This window comes from Ambystoma mexicanum, chromosome 2p (assembly GCF_040938575.1).
Source record: "Ambystoma mexicanum isolate Mex_15411 chromosome 2p, UKY_AmexF1_1, whole genome shotgun sequence".
In the NCBI taxonomy this organism is placed as follows: domain Eukaryota; kingdom Metazoa; phylum Chordata; class Amphibia; order Caudata; family Ambystomatidae; genus Ambystoma; species Ambystoma mexicanum.
Genome location: NC_090923.1, coordinates 702,203,951 through 702,220,841, shown reverse-complemented (window position 1 = coordinate 702,220,841; position 16,891 = coordinate 702,203,951). Strand labels below are relative to the sequence as shown.

Sequence of the window (16,891 nt, the reverse complement as noted above, 5' to 3'; positions counted from 1 at the left end):
GCAGCTTGGGCCTAGGATTTGTTGAGCGCCGTTGCTGTAAAGATTTTTTCCGGGTCTGTGGGCCGTCTGCCGATAGAGTCATTGTTCGTGGCGGCTCAGCCAGAGGGTGCGCGATCAGACAGGGAGAGCAAGGTAGAAGTCGACTGGGGCAGACTATGACTCTGCTCCTTAACTCAACAAGCTCCTTGTTGTAAGAGAGTGAGTCGTATGCACACACAGCCACACTGGAGTTGCAAGTGTCACTCAGCTTCACACTGCAGATTAATGTAGCACTTATCAGGATTGCCTATGAATTCGCCGTACCACAATTAAGATGGAGCCACCAGTGCCTAACAGTCGCTTAGCAGTCACTGGGCTTTACTCCTAACTGACTTAACGCCGCAAGGGTACACTGGCCCTGTTTTTGAGGTCAGGAAGTATCACGTGAGCAGTCACGTGAGCGGCACAAAGCTCCGCCCCCTCCTGGAAGTGGGCGCTCGTGAAGCGCGAGTTCGGGAAACTCCCAGTGCTAATTCACGAACAGTGGTAGCAGGTAGGAGTGTTTGTTTTCCTTTAGAAGCAGCTTCGCTAGAAGGTGGAAGTCCGCGCCGCTCGACTGCACTGGCCCTGTTTTTGAGGTCAGGAAGTGTCACGTGAGCAGTCACGTGAGCGGCACAAAGCTCCGCCCCCTCCTGAAAGTGGGCGCTCGTGAAACTCCCAGCGCTAATTCACGAACAGTGGTAGCAGGTAGGAGTGTTTGTTTTCCTTTAGAAGCAGCTTGATTTAGAGTGATTGAGGGTTGAGTAGGGATAGTGAGAGTGGGGGTAGAGAGAGTGGGAGTTGGGTATGTGGGTGAGTATTGCTAGAGAGTGAGTATACCGTGGATGGATGAGGGTAGGGAGAGTGGGGGTATTGTAGAGTGACTGAGGGTTGGGTTGGGGAAGAGCGAGTGGGGATAGGGTAGGTGGGTGTGTATTGCTAGAGAGAGTGAGGGTAGGGTGGATGGGTGAGAGTAAAGGGAGTGGGGGTAGGGTCAGTGGAGGGAGAGAGGGTGGGCAAAAGGCGGGTAGGTGAGGTTAGAGAGTGAGCGCAGGGTGGTGGGTGGGGTAGAGAGAGAGGGGCAAAAGGGGTGGGGGTAGAGAGTGTGGGTAGGGTGTGTGGATGGAAAAAGCACATGGGTAGGGTGGAGAGAGCGGGGGTAGGGTGGGTGAGTAGGGTAGAGAACATGGGGGTAGCATCTGCAGGGGTAGAGCGGTTGAGGGTAGGTTGGGTGGTGGTAGACAGGGTGGGTGGGGTAGAGAGAGTGGGGATTGAGTGGGTGCGACTAAAGAAGGTGGGGATAGGGTGGGTGGGGTAGAGAGGAAGGGAGTAGGGTGAGAAGGTGGGCATAGGGTGGGTAGGGGTGGGTGAGAGGGTGGGGTTAGAGAGAGTAAGGGCAGGGTGTGTGATGGTACTTGGTTGGGGCAAAAACATGAAGAATAAAGCAGCTTCGGGAGGACTTATCAAAGTAGACCAAAATAACCACAAAAAAAAAACAACTACCACACATAATGAGGGTGGAGTGGATGGGTGGGGGGTAGAGAGAGTGGGAGTGGGGGAGGTGGGGGTAAGAAGAGTCAGGATGGGGCTTTCGAGAGAGTGGAAATAGCCCATAATAGCCCAATATGCTGCTCAGCTGGGACATGGAAAGCCTGGAACCTGACTTGCTTCTAACAAAGCTGCTGATTGGAGCAATAATTGTTAGGGAACTACTCATTGGGTAGCATGGCGTAGGAGTTTGGAAAAAGAGATTTCTTTTAGTTATTTGGCAGTTTCATGCCATGGCATTGCCCTGTGCTACGCCATCCAGATATTCTCAGTTCAGAACCCGCATTGTAAATGGCTTTTTTAACGTTCATAATAAAGAAAAAGCCTGGCCAAGGGTGAAGCATGTGGTCGCATTGGCTCCAATGAACAAACAGAGACATGGGATGGGAGTACGTTTCACTTCCCTAAGCTCATTGGCCAACCGAAAATGGATCCAGTTCTGCCACGTGCATCTGCCCAGAAAATGGTGGTGCAACAACTGCAACACTTCATTGACGATTACCACATTTTGGATCAAATGCACGCAGGATTCCGACCATATTGTGCAATGGAATCCCTGGTAATGTCTAAATTGGGTGACCAGAGACATCAGGCAGATGAAGGTGGTATTGGAGAGCTTGTACTGCCACATCTCCATGCAGTCTTCGGCCATCCGTTCCTGCTTTTTCGCCTATTCCTTTCCAACTGATGATAACCAGTTGTGTTATAAAGCATATGAAGACACATGGCACACAGATTTCTTGGAAACACAGGGATCTGCGTTGTCACACCTTCAATCGGATATCCCTGCAACATCCTGCAACATCCGTGTTTAAATGTATTCGCACATTCGTTGTTGCCTGTATACCTAGGGAGATATCATGCAGCCAATCCTTCCTGATCGCACTCCCAAAAAGTCTTGAGACCACATCACAGTGCAGTTTTTTTCACTCCAACAGTGGAAGAAACTTAAAAGTTTCAAAATCAATACTTGAAAAAAAATGTGGTTTTGGTGGTTCACACGCTAGGCAGTTTCTGACCAGGAAATCTCTGGGCGGAACTTTGGAGATTTCCCAATAGGGCTTTGCAACCTGGGCCTCTTTTGTGTGGTTATCTATTTTATTTTCAAATGTTCTCATAGGGCAATGCTCAACATTTGTAATATGGGCCCACTTTCAAATCGATTATCAGGGCCTCTTTTGGTCCCCAGCCCACCTCTGCTCTCCAATGAAGGCAGCTCAAAGAATACAAACCTATCTAAAAGCATTGCATCATAGACTGTCGATTTGCAATGCGCCAGCTGAAAACGCACCAATCCTCAATGGATTTGCACAACTTTGCGGCTCTCAATTCGGTCAACACAATACTCGATATGGCTGGCGGCATGACTGAAAGCTTGCTTGCAACCAGCTCCTTTCCACAGGGGAAAGGTGGGGGGAGAAGCAGAAATGTGTGTCAAGGAGGGGGAAGGAGTCCCATAATGGCGTAAGATAGGTCAGGGAGTTACACATTTGCAGCCTGGATCCATGTGCAACTTGTGCGTCTCAACCGTAACTCCCAATGTAGCCGACGCAACCTGTACCCCATCCGAGATTGACAATGTGAGCACCCGTGATGGGGTTATTACTAGCACCCCGAAACTCTGTAAAACAGCAGTAGCACATATTTGATATGAACATGTTATTATGTTTATTATTGCTATTATTATTATTATTATTAGCATTAATATTAGTGTTAGTACTACACTCATATTACTAGTACTACAACTATTATTATTAGTAGTCTTATTATTATTATTGTTATTATTATTATTATTATTATTATTATTATTATTATTATTATTATTATTATTCGTTGATATAGGTCAGGCAAGACATGGAATGTGACTGACCTGTGCGAGGAGGCAATTTATCCAACATCCCTCTTCAATTTCAAAAGTCATCAGAACATTTTGGAATTAGCGGCACAATGATTTCGGGCGCGTTCAAGGATGGCTGCGCAGCCTGCGGAAAGGTCATCTGCATCAGCAGTTGCATCGATTTTAATGCCAATGGGGGGAGCGTGCGGAAGCCAGTCTACAGGATACTCTGGTCACTTTGAAAAGGATGTATTAAGATGTATCGAAAAGTAAAACATCAGAGGCAGTTTTTTTTGTTGTTTTTTGTTATACAATGGTCAGGGACACAACACTCTCTCTCTCTACTGACTTGAACTGCGGTTCCTGAGGGCGTTCAACCTACCAGCTATTTGAGATCATACCAATGAAACATAAGGCGCTATATAAATGCTAAGTAACATAACATAACATACGCATACCGAAACGAAGGGTCCAAGTAAATAGTTCAACTAATCAAGGAGCAATAGCAGAGACTGAAGAGGTTAAAGACGGGACTATTGTAAGGAACACAGTTGAAGGAAAGACCTGGGGAAATAACTGGGGAATTAACACAATACAGTTAAGCTTCCACAACACACTAGCCAGCCTGTTGCAATTAAAGGGAGGCGAAAAGGTTTTGTTAGACACACTTGACTCACCTGTAGGTAGCACAAGCCAAACCCAAAACAGAACACGTCCAAAGGGGCTTATGAGTTTAACAAACAAATCCGCCATACATGTAAGAAATACATAATTACATTTCTAAAGGAGGGCATGCTGAGGAATAGAGGATGTTGATTAGCTAAGAACTTTACAAAAAATGGTTAAAAATGCAAAAATATTGTTTAAATAGACTCAAGAGGTTTCTATTGGTATCAATGAGGGCCATGGTACACAATGTTTCAAGGGGACACCATGCGAGTTCTTTGGATTTTAGAGAAAAAAAAGCGACATATTTTGTGCATCCACTTAGGTCATTCGAATGGGACCAGAACCACAGACAACGCTGACTCTGGGATGACGTTAAACACCCCTAGGTTATCACTGTCCCAAAGTTCGACCTTATCATAGGACATTGACGAATTCTCTGAGAGAATTCTCAGCAGAAGTACACGGCTAAGATGGTCGGCTGAAGTGGAAAAGCTGAAACAGTGGAAGATGCGGCCAGAGGTCAAAGCCAAGTTTGCTGTGGGCTCATCCTTCTATGAACTGAAACATCATTAGACAGCATTGTTCACAGCTGGCACCCATCCATGGTACTACAGCCAGAGATCAGCTGTGCTGAAGATTCTCTACACAGTTGGAATAGCTCTGAGTGGGAATGGGCACTGAAGGAGGACGAGAAGGGTCTAACTTAATTGGATCATCTTGGCAATGCTGTTTGGTTTCCTTGGAATCTATAAAATACAAACAGACGTTTTTTCCAATGGTTTTTAATAGGTTATTTTTGTGCATTTTCTGCGTTTGAGAACTCCACGCCAACTTCCAATGCTGTTGATACCAATGTCCAGTAGTTACTGCCTTCTTTTCACTGTGCTTTGAATTAATGTTTCTCAGCTTCAGAAAGCTATTCTGCCATTTTACTCCAAAAGATTTTTTGAATGGGTTTGTTAAATCCTTTTGCTCCCTCTTGGCATGTGGGGCTAGAAATTCTGCGCCATTGCTGAAATCTTATTCCTAGCTCATTAGCTAACAGTTACTTTGATCCATTGTCCTCCTACCTTTCAAGGGATTTGCATGGTGGAACCTAAGATCTCAGGCATCAGTAAAGCCCTTTGGCCAAAATGGTGGTATAGAGGTTTCCCAGCCTTGCCCTTCTGTCTTTTCCTGTCCATAGGATCTAATGCCTTTGACACCAAATGTCCATGTCCGTCCTAGCAGACGGGTGTCTGTAGGTCTGACAAGCCACCATGATCATTAGCTCACACAACGGAAAATCCTCTCTCCTCTCTCCAGCGAGTTCCATAGCACACGCCTGGGAATCACAAAGGGCATGGCACATGGGATTTCCTAGTACACATTAGCTTCTTAAAGATGTATGTCTATTCATAAACAATGCAGTGGTGAACTATTTATATGTTCAACCTCAAATGCTGCCCTCCACCAACTGTTTGCCCCGTACTATTGCCTATGAGCGTTGCCTACTGGTCAACCCCAGGTGGCTGAACTATGCAACTGCTCGTCCCTCCTCACTTAACCTAATGCCTACACGACCCCTTATACTCTTGTCCATCACCTCTATACCCCCCTGTTCTCTTCCTTTCAGGGGGGCTCCCCCATGCTCCTCTTTCTGATCCTCCATTGCTACACCCAGATGCCCGTTTCACCCCCACCCCCACCCTTATACCCTCCTGTTAACCACAGCTGCCTCGCCACATTACAAGCCTACCCCCACCATGCATTCCCTCACCCCAGCCTGCTCCTCACCTTACAACAGCACTCCCGCCGTGCATTCATGCCACACCCTCCTACTACAGGCCCCACCTCATCTTCTAGGTTGGGTCCCTGCTTTCCATTACGTGGTTGATCATTTAGAAAGATTCACCTGTTTAGAGGGTGTACTAGTCCGAAATGGTTACCACATAAGGAGGAGCAGTTGGGGTCAATAAATAGATCCGGTACCAGGGCTGGACTGAGCGGTCGGCCAATCGGCCCGTGGCCGATACAAAATCATGGAGGAGACCTGGGGGCCGGTTCCTGAAGCCCACGCTGGGCCGGTCTCCGGCTCAGTCATGGGCTTCAAGTCTGTGCCTTCACACTTCAGGAACCGGCCCCCAGGGCCTCCCCCTCGCCGCCGCCGGACGGACGCAAGTTGCAAAGGATCTGTAAGTAAGTATCTTACAGATCCTTTGCAATTGCAGCCCCGCGGCCGCCAGCCCGCCGCAGAGGCAGAGAAAGGTAACACCTAAGTGTTACCTTCCTTTGATAAATGCTGCAGGCCGCGACACCATGGGCTGTTTTTTTATGAAGCCACCCCAGGGCCGGTTTTAAAAAAATAAATAAAATGTTTGTTTATTATTACATTTGACTCGCTGCCGGCACAGCGCTGCAGCAGCCAGCCAGTGACACACAGTCACAGTGTGCTGTACAGCGCTGTGGGCGCAGGCCAAGCTGGGCCATTTGAAACATTTTTTTTATTTGTTGCCTGCAGTGTTTGTACAATTATGGATTGGCTTGGCTGCTGCCGACAGTGGCCACGCCAGCAGCTCGCCTTGCTAGCAGCAGGCAGCGCCAGTGATGGAAACTGGCACTCTGCAGGAGGAGCTGGGGCTGTGCGCATAATTATTCATCAAAGCAAGGTAACAACAAACAAGTTGTTACCTTGCTTTGGTGATTTGCATGCATCATAATTATGATGCATGCATATTATTAATGCCTGATCAAGTAGCCTGGACCCTGGGGTAGGGCCGCTGACATGGTGCAGCCACTCCAGGGGGAGCCGCGGCGTGCAGTGCTAGTCGCCGCTCGTTCCCGCCCCGGCTCCTCTGAAATGCTAATTCGGCTACAACTACAACACCTACTGCAGCCAGGCTCAGCCTCAGGCTGGCTGGCTTGCTCGCCTCCTGCCTGCAGGGCCGCTGGCCTGGGGCTGGGCTGACCTGGGCCCGTCACTGGGGGCACGGGGGCACCAACCAAGTGCAGTCTCATAACAAGTTGCTTTCAACTTTGCAGGAAGTAACAACAACGAATTTGTTGCACTTTGCAAAGTTGAAAGCAACTTGTGCCTGGGGATGAGGCTGATCCGGCACAGACTCTGTGCCACCATTGGACGTGTGACATGTGACCCTCTCTCCCTGGAGAGAAAGGATATTAGTTGAGCCTCTCCTCCCTGCCCTGCATGATGATTTTTGCCACGGGCCACTGTCAGCCAGCCACAACACGACACCACCACGGGCTGCGTGCAGCACAGCAGAGGCCAGCCAGCAGACCGAGACAGTGGACCGTTACTCCTCACCGGCTGCAGGCAGCACCCAGTCCGAAGTTCTTGCTGATCCGGCTGCTTGCCAGGGACCGGCTTGCAGTGGCACTGCCAACTCAGTCTGCAGCACTGGTGGTACTAGCAGGCAGGCAGCACTGTACACTGTCTGCTGGTGACTGCCGCCCCGGCCTGGCACCTCGTACCTGCGCCACCACCTCACTCGGTGGCTCAGCAGTGCTCAGCCCAGGTCTGCCAGCCCCCGCGGCAGCCAGCAGCAGCCAGCCCAGCAGACAACATCCAAGAGGAGACAGAGAGAGACTCTGCAGCTAGGAGCCGGCCCGTAAGGTAAGAATAAAGTCCAGGCACTGACTGCACTGGCCTGGCAGTTCTTCTCCTCCTTTCACCTACTGACAGCCAGCCCGTCAGCCGCCAACGAGTCCTCCCTCCCTGAACGTGAGTCCCTCAGTGGGCCGGCGGTGATGTGTGTATCGTGTCGCCCTGCTGTGACTGGGCACGGGCATGGCACTGGCTGGCACGGCACCAGAGGTCTATTTGGCCTATTTATTTATTTCATTTTACGTATCGTGCATTTGTGTGCACACATAGAAAGAGATGCATGCTAGACTGGAGTACAGAAATAGGTGCATTCTCAATCGTACAGTACAGATAGGAGTTCAAAACTGCCTTATCGTGCATTGTCCAAACTGTGTAAAGTAACTTGCCTTATGTATGGGATTATTAGTGGATATTGATTGGCAACCGCAAAATGACCTCAAGTAAGCACCAGGACTGGATGAAGTGATTACACTTGCTCCCGTGGATACGGCATTGGAAAGGGGTGTTCAATGCACTGTATTATATTTAAAGCGAGTCACACATAGCCTGGGCTCATCATGACTTCCATAAGCAACACGTTACAGACCATGTGACATTTAATACTTTTCTACAGTTGTTAAATGGGATAGGCAATTAAACCACATTAAGTAAAGTCTACCAACTTTACTTTGTATAAAAGGGCACAGTCAACTTTTAAAAATGCAGGTGTCTGTTTCACTCGGACTAGACAGACGGCCTGCATCCCTAACTGTGTTATCTCTCCGTTTTTTTGTTTCACTGGTTTTCCCCAAAGCTACATGCCAATGCAGACCTGGACTTGGCATCTCGAGTGCCAGCATGCGTCACTTCCTCCTGACAGGGTAACATTGGAATTAAACTATAAGTTGGGATCACATTGGCACTATTAGAGCTCATCCCCTTTGACCTCCAGGGAGTAGCATGTCCCCTCAAGGTGCTAATACATCAAGTACATTGTGTTTAAGCTCTCCTCTTATCAGTTCAGAAAAGAAGCATCGGGAGCAACTGGTGCCTGGTACCCAGCCATGCAGCCGCCATCTGCCCTTCAACGTCTGCAGTCACGTTGCTGCCATCACATCTTGCTGCCTGGCATGAAGGGAGTCGGGACCGGTGGTGGACCACCACCAGGATCTGGCCCCCTATGAAACAGTACCTAGTCTCACCTGCTGACAGACAGCCCGTCAGCCGTCCACGAGTCCACCCTCCCAGAGTGTGACTCCCTCAGTGGGCCGGCGGTGGTGTGTGGCTGGCCCCAGGCCTGTGGTTGTTCACCCCCATCCCAGGTGCCCGACTGGCCGCACCTGCTAATATTATCTGACCAGGATGGCAGGCCCTACATTGCATTGCCCTTCACTTCTGGTGTTCTTTTGTTATTACCAAGACGTTTATTGTCTGCTATCGTTTTTTACACGTTTAGTGAAGAACACATTTTTTGTAATGATGCTGATGATGATTTAGATGTATGATTGTTTTTTGTATTTAGACTAGGTTCATTATTTCGTTTTTCCTATTTCTATTGTTGCCCACTTTCTTTGCTTCCTTTTCTCTTCTATGTCTTGTTCTGTGCTCTGTTGTATGTCTCTCGCGCTGGTGTTTCTTTTTCGTTCTCTATGTTTTCTTCTGGTGGTCAGTGAGATCATCAAGGTAGGGCCACACAGTGTGCTAGCTTGCTTTTCGGACGCACTAACATCATTACTTCATTTACTTACCCATGTCTTTTATCTGTCTCATTATGCAATTCCGCATAGGTGTCACCATCTCACGTCATTGAATCACACATCAAACTCGTAAGCTTCTCCCATATGTCACAGCTTTGAATAGTCCTTTCACCCTTTGGATCCCTTTATAGTGCATCACCGTAGTGCAGATTTCCAAGCTGTGAGGCTCCTCAGAAAGAAATGTGATCTCAGGAAAGAGGGGCAAAGGGTTACTTCTTTCACTTTCGTGGACGCGTGACCTGTGGTGGGAGCTTATTGTGGGGGTAGCTGGGAGGGGATGCGGCTGAATGAGGTGAGGGAATGGAGGAAGGGTCAATGTAGAGCGAGGTGGTGGGTGACATCCTGCCCAGAAACTCCTGAATGTGGCAAAGGGACTCTGCCAGGCAGGTCATGGCATAGTGAAGGTGAGCTGTGACTGGGCATGGCACTTGCTGGCACCAGAGGCCTATTTGGCCTATTTATTTCATTTTATGTATCGTGCATTTGTAAGGTGCTTATACATCAAGTAAATTGTGTTTCAAAGCACCCCCCTCTCTTATCAGTTCAGAAAGGAGGCATCGGGAGCAGCTGGTACCCAGCCGTGCAGTCTTCATCTGCCTTATCACTTTCTCAAGCGTTTACACAAAACATAACATGCAACAGACACATGAACCCTCCATAAGTAGCATTTTCTGTAAAGTCGTGAACTGACGCGAATCACGGATGATCGTTTGAGGGCCACTTTTTTTGAGGTGAGGGGTGGGCCACTTTTTGAGGCGAGGGGTGGGCCTTTTTTTTGGGGTGTCCGGGCCTATTTCTTGTCCCAGTCCGATCCTGTCCGGTACCCTTCATATCTGTTTTTGTTTTCAAACAAGATGTTCATTTATACTTTGTCTGACTTTCAGGAAGAATATTTTTTTCTAATCCTTCTTTCCTAATGTGCTCTTTTATGCTACACCATCCTTGTGCTCTGATTTGCTACCTATATGGATACTGCAGAGGCTTACATTATAGCCTGTCCATTTGCGGCATTCAGCCAAGGCCTTCATGCATTATTCAAGATATTGGCATTGTATCATTGCAATGCTTCTGAAGTACAAGTGGGTTTGATGCAATGAAATATAGCCTCCCAATTAATCGAATAAGGTCAATGAAAGAATGCAGTCAAGTGGCCATTAGTCCTGGGTTACAGCCGGGCATCTGCTCTCTAAAACCTGATATAAGTTATAACTTGGTAGAAGTTATAACGTGGTAGAAGTTATCAGGTCCTTGTGCACACCAGCAAATACAGACAGGAGCCTCCCTTTCCAGCTCGTCTTCCACAGGTGCTCTCAGCGTCCGGCCTTCCACAGAACTGCCCCATGTAACATTTCATTGAAATGACCAAATACCACATGATGGGGCAATTACTGGTGTCTTCGTTTTGGCAGGTCTTTTTCCTGGGGATAAATGGTTGCTCCAAATTATCCGTACACACTTTTACAGATGTCATGTTGCTGTGTCTGCCCGCAGCTCCCAGTGAGGAATCTGTCGCCTGGATCCAAAGTATGAATGCTTCACAATCGCCTCGAGAGGGGCGGAAGAAGGTGGCAGAGATTGGCAGAAAAAAAAGAAAGATGATCTGACCATGACGAAAGGATGCACGATTGAAGCCCAGAGATCAAACCTTTTTAATCTTGAGGAACTTAGAGACGACTGCCATTTTAACATGCTTTGCCATGAAAAGCGATGGCAGCATGAGGATATGATTGCTCTTTATAAATAATTAAAAGGATGAGATCAGCGGGAGTGGAACGACTTAATTAGCTTCCTGAATAATGAATGACTGGACAGTAGTTTGAGGTTTGACAGTGGGAAAATGAACCAGAGTGTTAGTGACCCGGGTTAGTGGGACAAGAACGTCGATCTTTCCACAGGCAGAGCATGTGAGTTTTATGTTCTCTACAGTCCTTGAAGGTAGCAGAACACTAGACCTTTCTTGTATGTATTTGTATCTCATGTGTGTGTTGGCAGTGAGACTTGCCTCGATAAGAAGCATTGCATGTACGTGGGGCCAGAGGCATTGCTGGGGTGGGGGGGCTGTGGGGGCTACAGCCCCAGGTCTTTTGCTTGTAGCCTCGGATAGAAGCTCAGGTGCTACAACCAAAAAGGCTAGCTAGCCCCGAGTCCCGACAGTCCCAAAATGAGCATAGCCCCCGGACCTAGCAACACCCCTGCATGGGGCATCATGATGGCTGCAGAAGCCTCAATGCCAGATGCATTGAACGGAGTCTTGAGAAACTGAGGAGTAAGTGTAACCGGATAGTGATGGTGAAAGTGAACAGTGAGACAGACATCCTCTCTGGAAGATAGCTCAGGGGCAACGTGCTCGCCTTGGAAGCAAGACAACACGGAGCACCACAGGTTAGATCCCTGAACTGCACTTAGAAACCTCTGGGTATTAAGCACGTTATAAATAACCTATCATATCATTACACACATATCCAGTGAATGCATTCGGATAGAGATTAAGTCAGGTGAGACTGATTGCGGATCAGAGGGGGGTACGATTGCCCTTTGGTCCGTCAATTGACAATTTCCAGGAGGGCAGTTTGAACCTGAAATAGCCCGAGGTCTTCAGACATGACTGAGGGAGGCTGCAGTGAAACAGACATCATCCGTGCGCCCACTGAGCTCTGCCGTAAAGATGCTTCCCGAATTCGCACCAATCTCTTACACTCGTTCCCTGTGAAATTACATTTCAATCACAGATGTGTTTTTTTGCATGAGGTTTAGTACAATATTCAGAGATCTTCTCACTGCTAACACATCACGTCCTGTTCGAACAGCCAACAATGTCATCAACTCTCTGTAATTGCAGATACTTCAGTGCACGATGCGCATTAAAAATCCGAAATGACAGAAACAGCTTCAATGCTGCTGAAGTGCCCTTTCACAATCGTTGTTGCCCTGGGCAACAGCCCTGGCCATGGCCACAGCCAAACACTGCACAACAATGAGATTTAGTTTAGTTTCTCAAAGTGCTTTGTTTCAATGTGATACATTCACATTCTGTGTGGGTTTGAAACGGGTTTGCTTGATACAGAACAGTGCACTAATGCAGATTCAGTCCACAAATGGGTGGGAAAGCACAGGAATACCTTCTGGCCTATGGATCCGACCCACCTTCGGAGCATTATCCTGCCTAATGTCCAAACAGCAGAAACAAAAATCTCACACTTCAGGTACAACTTCCCAGCTTGCTCCTTCTAGACTCAATACCACCTTTAAACCACCTCTTTGTAGGTATCCGTCCCACTAACCCCTTAATTCTCTGTCTACCTCTGCCAGTGGTCGAAGTGAGCAAGAACGCTGGGGAGCGGCGTTCCACAATCTTTATGTGTTTTAGTGTAAACAGTTCGACGACTTTTTGCAAGCATTTTCACCCTTGTATAATGCCATGCATATTGCTCCCTTCCTGCCTACTATGCCCCCTCCCGGGTCCCAGTTGCACTACATTGTGTTTAGTTTTGTTTATTTATTTGTAAAGCACATGTAACCCTGGGGTAACTGGGCACATGAACTTGAGAAATAGTTACAAAAACAATCAGAAACGACATACAGGTATAATAAATTAGCAAGCTTCCGCTGCGTACGTGTTAATACAGGTAAGTGCTCAAAGGAGTCGCCAATGGTGTGGTACACTACCACTGACCACCGCACGTGTTCTAACGACCAGTGCAATGGGTAGAATACATAGGGTTAGTTCGACTAACTGGGCCCTGCAATGGGGGCACAAGGCAGAATGCCAGTTCTGCCCTAAACAGAGACATGCATAACGAGAGCATAAGGCACACAGGAAATTGTGTAGGGTCAATGCAACAATGGGATACTTACCAGAAACAGCCTCAGTGCTTCACTTAAACGTGCACATATACACACGCTAACACAATGCACTGAGCAAATCAGCAACAGAAGAGGACGTAGAGCAAAGTCGAGAGAGGGTCTACAATTAATAATTGAATACTAAATGCCCATGCCCTTGACTTTCAGACAACATGGATTCTGCCCACAAGGGCACTGACCCTTCTTTTTTCTCCTTCAGTTTTACAGACGCCCTCGTACCACTGGACCCAGGAGTGACAGCCCACCAGCGGGGTCTCCAAGCACTGCCCACTTACCTTCATGCCAATCAGCTCCCTGTCTTATCATCAAGTGCCCTGGTGAAAGTTGAAGCGCCACGGGGTCTCCCGCCTGGCGCCTGCCCCTGCGTGCGAGGCCGCGGTAATGGACTCTCCCGGGGTTCGCAGGACAGCAGAGACACGGCCCGCCCCGTCCCTTCTCAGCACGCGCCTGCTCCCATGGGCCTCTTTTCTCACTGATGAAGGCGCAGACACTGCTCTGAGCCTCAAATGGTGACAAGACCAGCTGGGAGAGGTTGGACAGGTGAGTAAGTGCCTCAGACTGACCGTTTGCGATGGCGCATTAACACCCTTCACCCCCTCCCTTCTCGCCCCGCTCCTCTCCCTACTTTGCGACATCATGAACTCTGCGCCTTTTAGTGGCATCGTCTGATGTATTCTATTAGAATATTCACACAAGCAGCACGTCAAGCATAATGGGTTTGCCTCCAATAACCGCAACCAATCAAATTCTAGCGTAAAAAACATAAAATGATCAAAAAGTTACAAGAAAACACTCAAACACTAAAAATATCTCATTTCAAACTGCAAAAGATCCACGAACAGGGCACTTAAAAATAAGCGTATTGGGGCTGCCAGGGGCGGGAAAGTGGCGAGGTGCTAGGAACAGTACAAGTGTTGGATAAGGAAAGAAAAAAAGGGTTAACAAAGAGTAGCAGTAATCAGGGCATACATTAGGCGGGAGAACCATTAAAGCCCATTTAGCCGGCATTATTACTTTGATTGTGCCTAGGTTATTGATAGCAATGACATGACTTGGGATTCGTCCTCATTCAAGGTTTTCTCCATTTTTAGTTTGGGCTAATAATAGGAGCACACAGCCTGTAGGTGTGTTTTGGTTATTTGCTCACCCATTGACTGCCCAAGTTACTGATAATCCCTTTGGCCATTGCCACCCAGTTCCTGCAGCCAGTCCCCGACCAAAACACCCCTTCATAGGAACTCTTTGAGCTCTCACTTTGTACTCAAAGTGCCTGGCAGTGTTTTATCAGAGCAGTCTTCTGAGAGGTAATGATTTGATTGGAGTTGTAAACTCCCTACTGGTGTAATAAAAATGGCTTAACCCGGCCCCCTTCAGCCACTAGATTTAGAAGCACTCTGGTGTCCTTCACTGAAGTCATGCAAAAAAATAATTTAAAAAAAATGGCAAAGCCAACAGTTTTGGCTTTTGTATGTATTTTAAGCATGTGGCAGGTACCCAGGTACCCAGGTATTAGATGCCCAGGTACTCGCACCATTTTGAACCTGCTACTATCAATGGACAGTTAATACCAATACAGCTGTGCCTGTCAAGTTACTTTCCTCTGCCTACATAAAAGCCCAAAGTGCTGGCATTGCCAATGCTTGTTCTTTGCAGTTTCAAGATGCTGATATGGAACCTTGATAACAGCTGTTATTTTATCCAACTGCACACTGCACGCTTCACCAACCTCTCGGAGTCAACAGGAATGTACCGTGTGATTTTGGCGTCATACCCGCATATCTGGAACAGGCCCTTTGCTCCCTTGTGCTGTATCTCTCCTGGTCACATCCTAAAAAAGGCCCCCCTAAAATTGCATAGAACATGTATCACGAATCAGAAGGGCAAACGACCATGAGCCCCTGACGGAATAGAAAGGTCGTTCACTGTCTCCTCGGCGTGGAGGAGTAGATGAGCACGTGTTAGTTAAACGAGGGAAAGTACACCAGCCTGGTTAGTGGCAGCAGCCATTACATATTGCATCAACAGCGGCCTTTGCGCCAGGTTGGCGCCAGCTGTCGAGCGCTGATTTAGAGTAGGTCAGGGCAGTTTGATTCAGGAAACGCCAGTGGCATAATGGGAGCCTCCGAACCCCCTCCTGTGCGGGGGGGCGCCACCACATGTCCTGAGGGGGGAGGGGAGGGGGGCTGGGATGAGGTAGAGGGACATGGCAGTAATGGCGTGCTTAGTAACCTGTAATCGCCATAACTCCTAGTCCCACTCTTCCTCATCCCAGTATTTACCTATGAGGAAAGAAGCCTCATACGTAAGCACTGGGACAAGGAAAAGGGACATGGAAGTAATTCCTGGCTGAGAAGCTGATTGTGGTGGTTGAGGTAGGGGTGGGAGGGAAAAGTGATGTGTGGGGAAGTGGGACAGGGATTGTGTGATAAATCGTATTCGTCATCCATATCCAGGCATGATATATGGTATTAGTAGCTAGAGAGGCATTTTGGTGCAGCCAGTCTAGTCATTTCTTAGTTTGGCTTTGCTTCTTTTTTAACTGGGCATCTCTGATAAAGCAGTCCTGCTAAGTGTAAATACCTGGGCTGGACTGGCATTTGGGTGCTGCCAGTCTACCCATTTCTTACTGCAGCATGGTATATTCTTCTGGCCATCTGTGATCAAATAACCACGATAAGTGTTGTTGCTTCAACTGGCATTTTGGTGCAACCAGTCTAGGTATGTCTCAATGTGGCCTGGCATGTTTTACCGTAATATGTTATTACGTGTCTAAATTGGTCTACATTGTGCAGTCAATGTTTTCATTGTGGCATGGTCTTTTTAATACCAACACATTATATGAATTAATGCATTAATGTACCTGTGCACTGTCAGTGACTTGCATGTATTGGATTTTTTGAATTGGTGTTACCCTAGAAAATAAATGCAAACGCTCTGGCCTTTTAGTCAATTTTTCTCAGAAAGTGTGATAATGCATTGAAACACATATTTATATAATTCTCCTAGTGCAGTGTGTGGTGTACCCCTGCAGCAGCACATTTGTGCGTATTGCACACGCGTGGTAATTAAGGCCGGCCCGGAGTGGTGGGTGACCTGTGATTTGTTGCCGAGTTGAGGGGGCTCCCTTAGCATAGCTCGCAGGGGGGGGGGCACATTTTCTTTAATGCCACTGGGAAACACCGAACAAGTTTGCCAAATTTCTCTTATTTCCAGTGGTCAAAGCGTGCGAAAATAAGTAGCGGAACTATCTTCCCTGCTGGCCTGCCCCCACTCCTCACAAACCCCACGGCACACCCCCTCCCATGAGCAATCCAAAACCTCAAACAAACACATCTGCTGTTTAAGGGAATGTTCAGTGCAATGCACTGAAGTGCAAGTTTCAACTTCTTCCTACACTTTTATTTTAAAACTAAACCATTCCGGAATGGTTTCTTTTTACAATAAAAGTATAGGAACAGTAAAACTTTACAAGAAAAGCAGAGGAGCACCTCTCCCAACCCCTCCTGCCCACTTCGACCGCTGCTTGTTTCTGAACATACCCAGGAGCGTCCTTCAACAGGTGGATAGAACACAGACTTTCCTTCCTCGAGCAATTGCAGACAAAGCTACATTTCA

The 16,891-nt window shown here is 47.7% G+C and overlaps 1 protein-coding gene across 3 annotated transcripts in view; it reads left to right on the top strand.

Moving 5' to 3' along the window:
• Positions 1–16,891, top strand: part of LOC138566693 (leucine-rich repeat and fibronectin type III domain-containing protein 1-like protein) — a 799,167-nt gene that overhangs the window by 776,699 nt on the left and 5,577 nt on the right. For 2 of the 3 annotated variants that reach the window (XR_011301995.1, XR_011301996.1), the window contains exon 5: positions 13,476–13,816. The exons of the other annotated variant lie outside the window; for it this stretch is intronic. The gene's annotated coding sequence lies outside the window, so the exon portion shown is untranslated. The remainder of the gene's footprint in view (positions 1–13,475; positions 13,817–16,891) is intronic. 3 annotated transcript variants of the gene reach the window in all.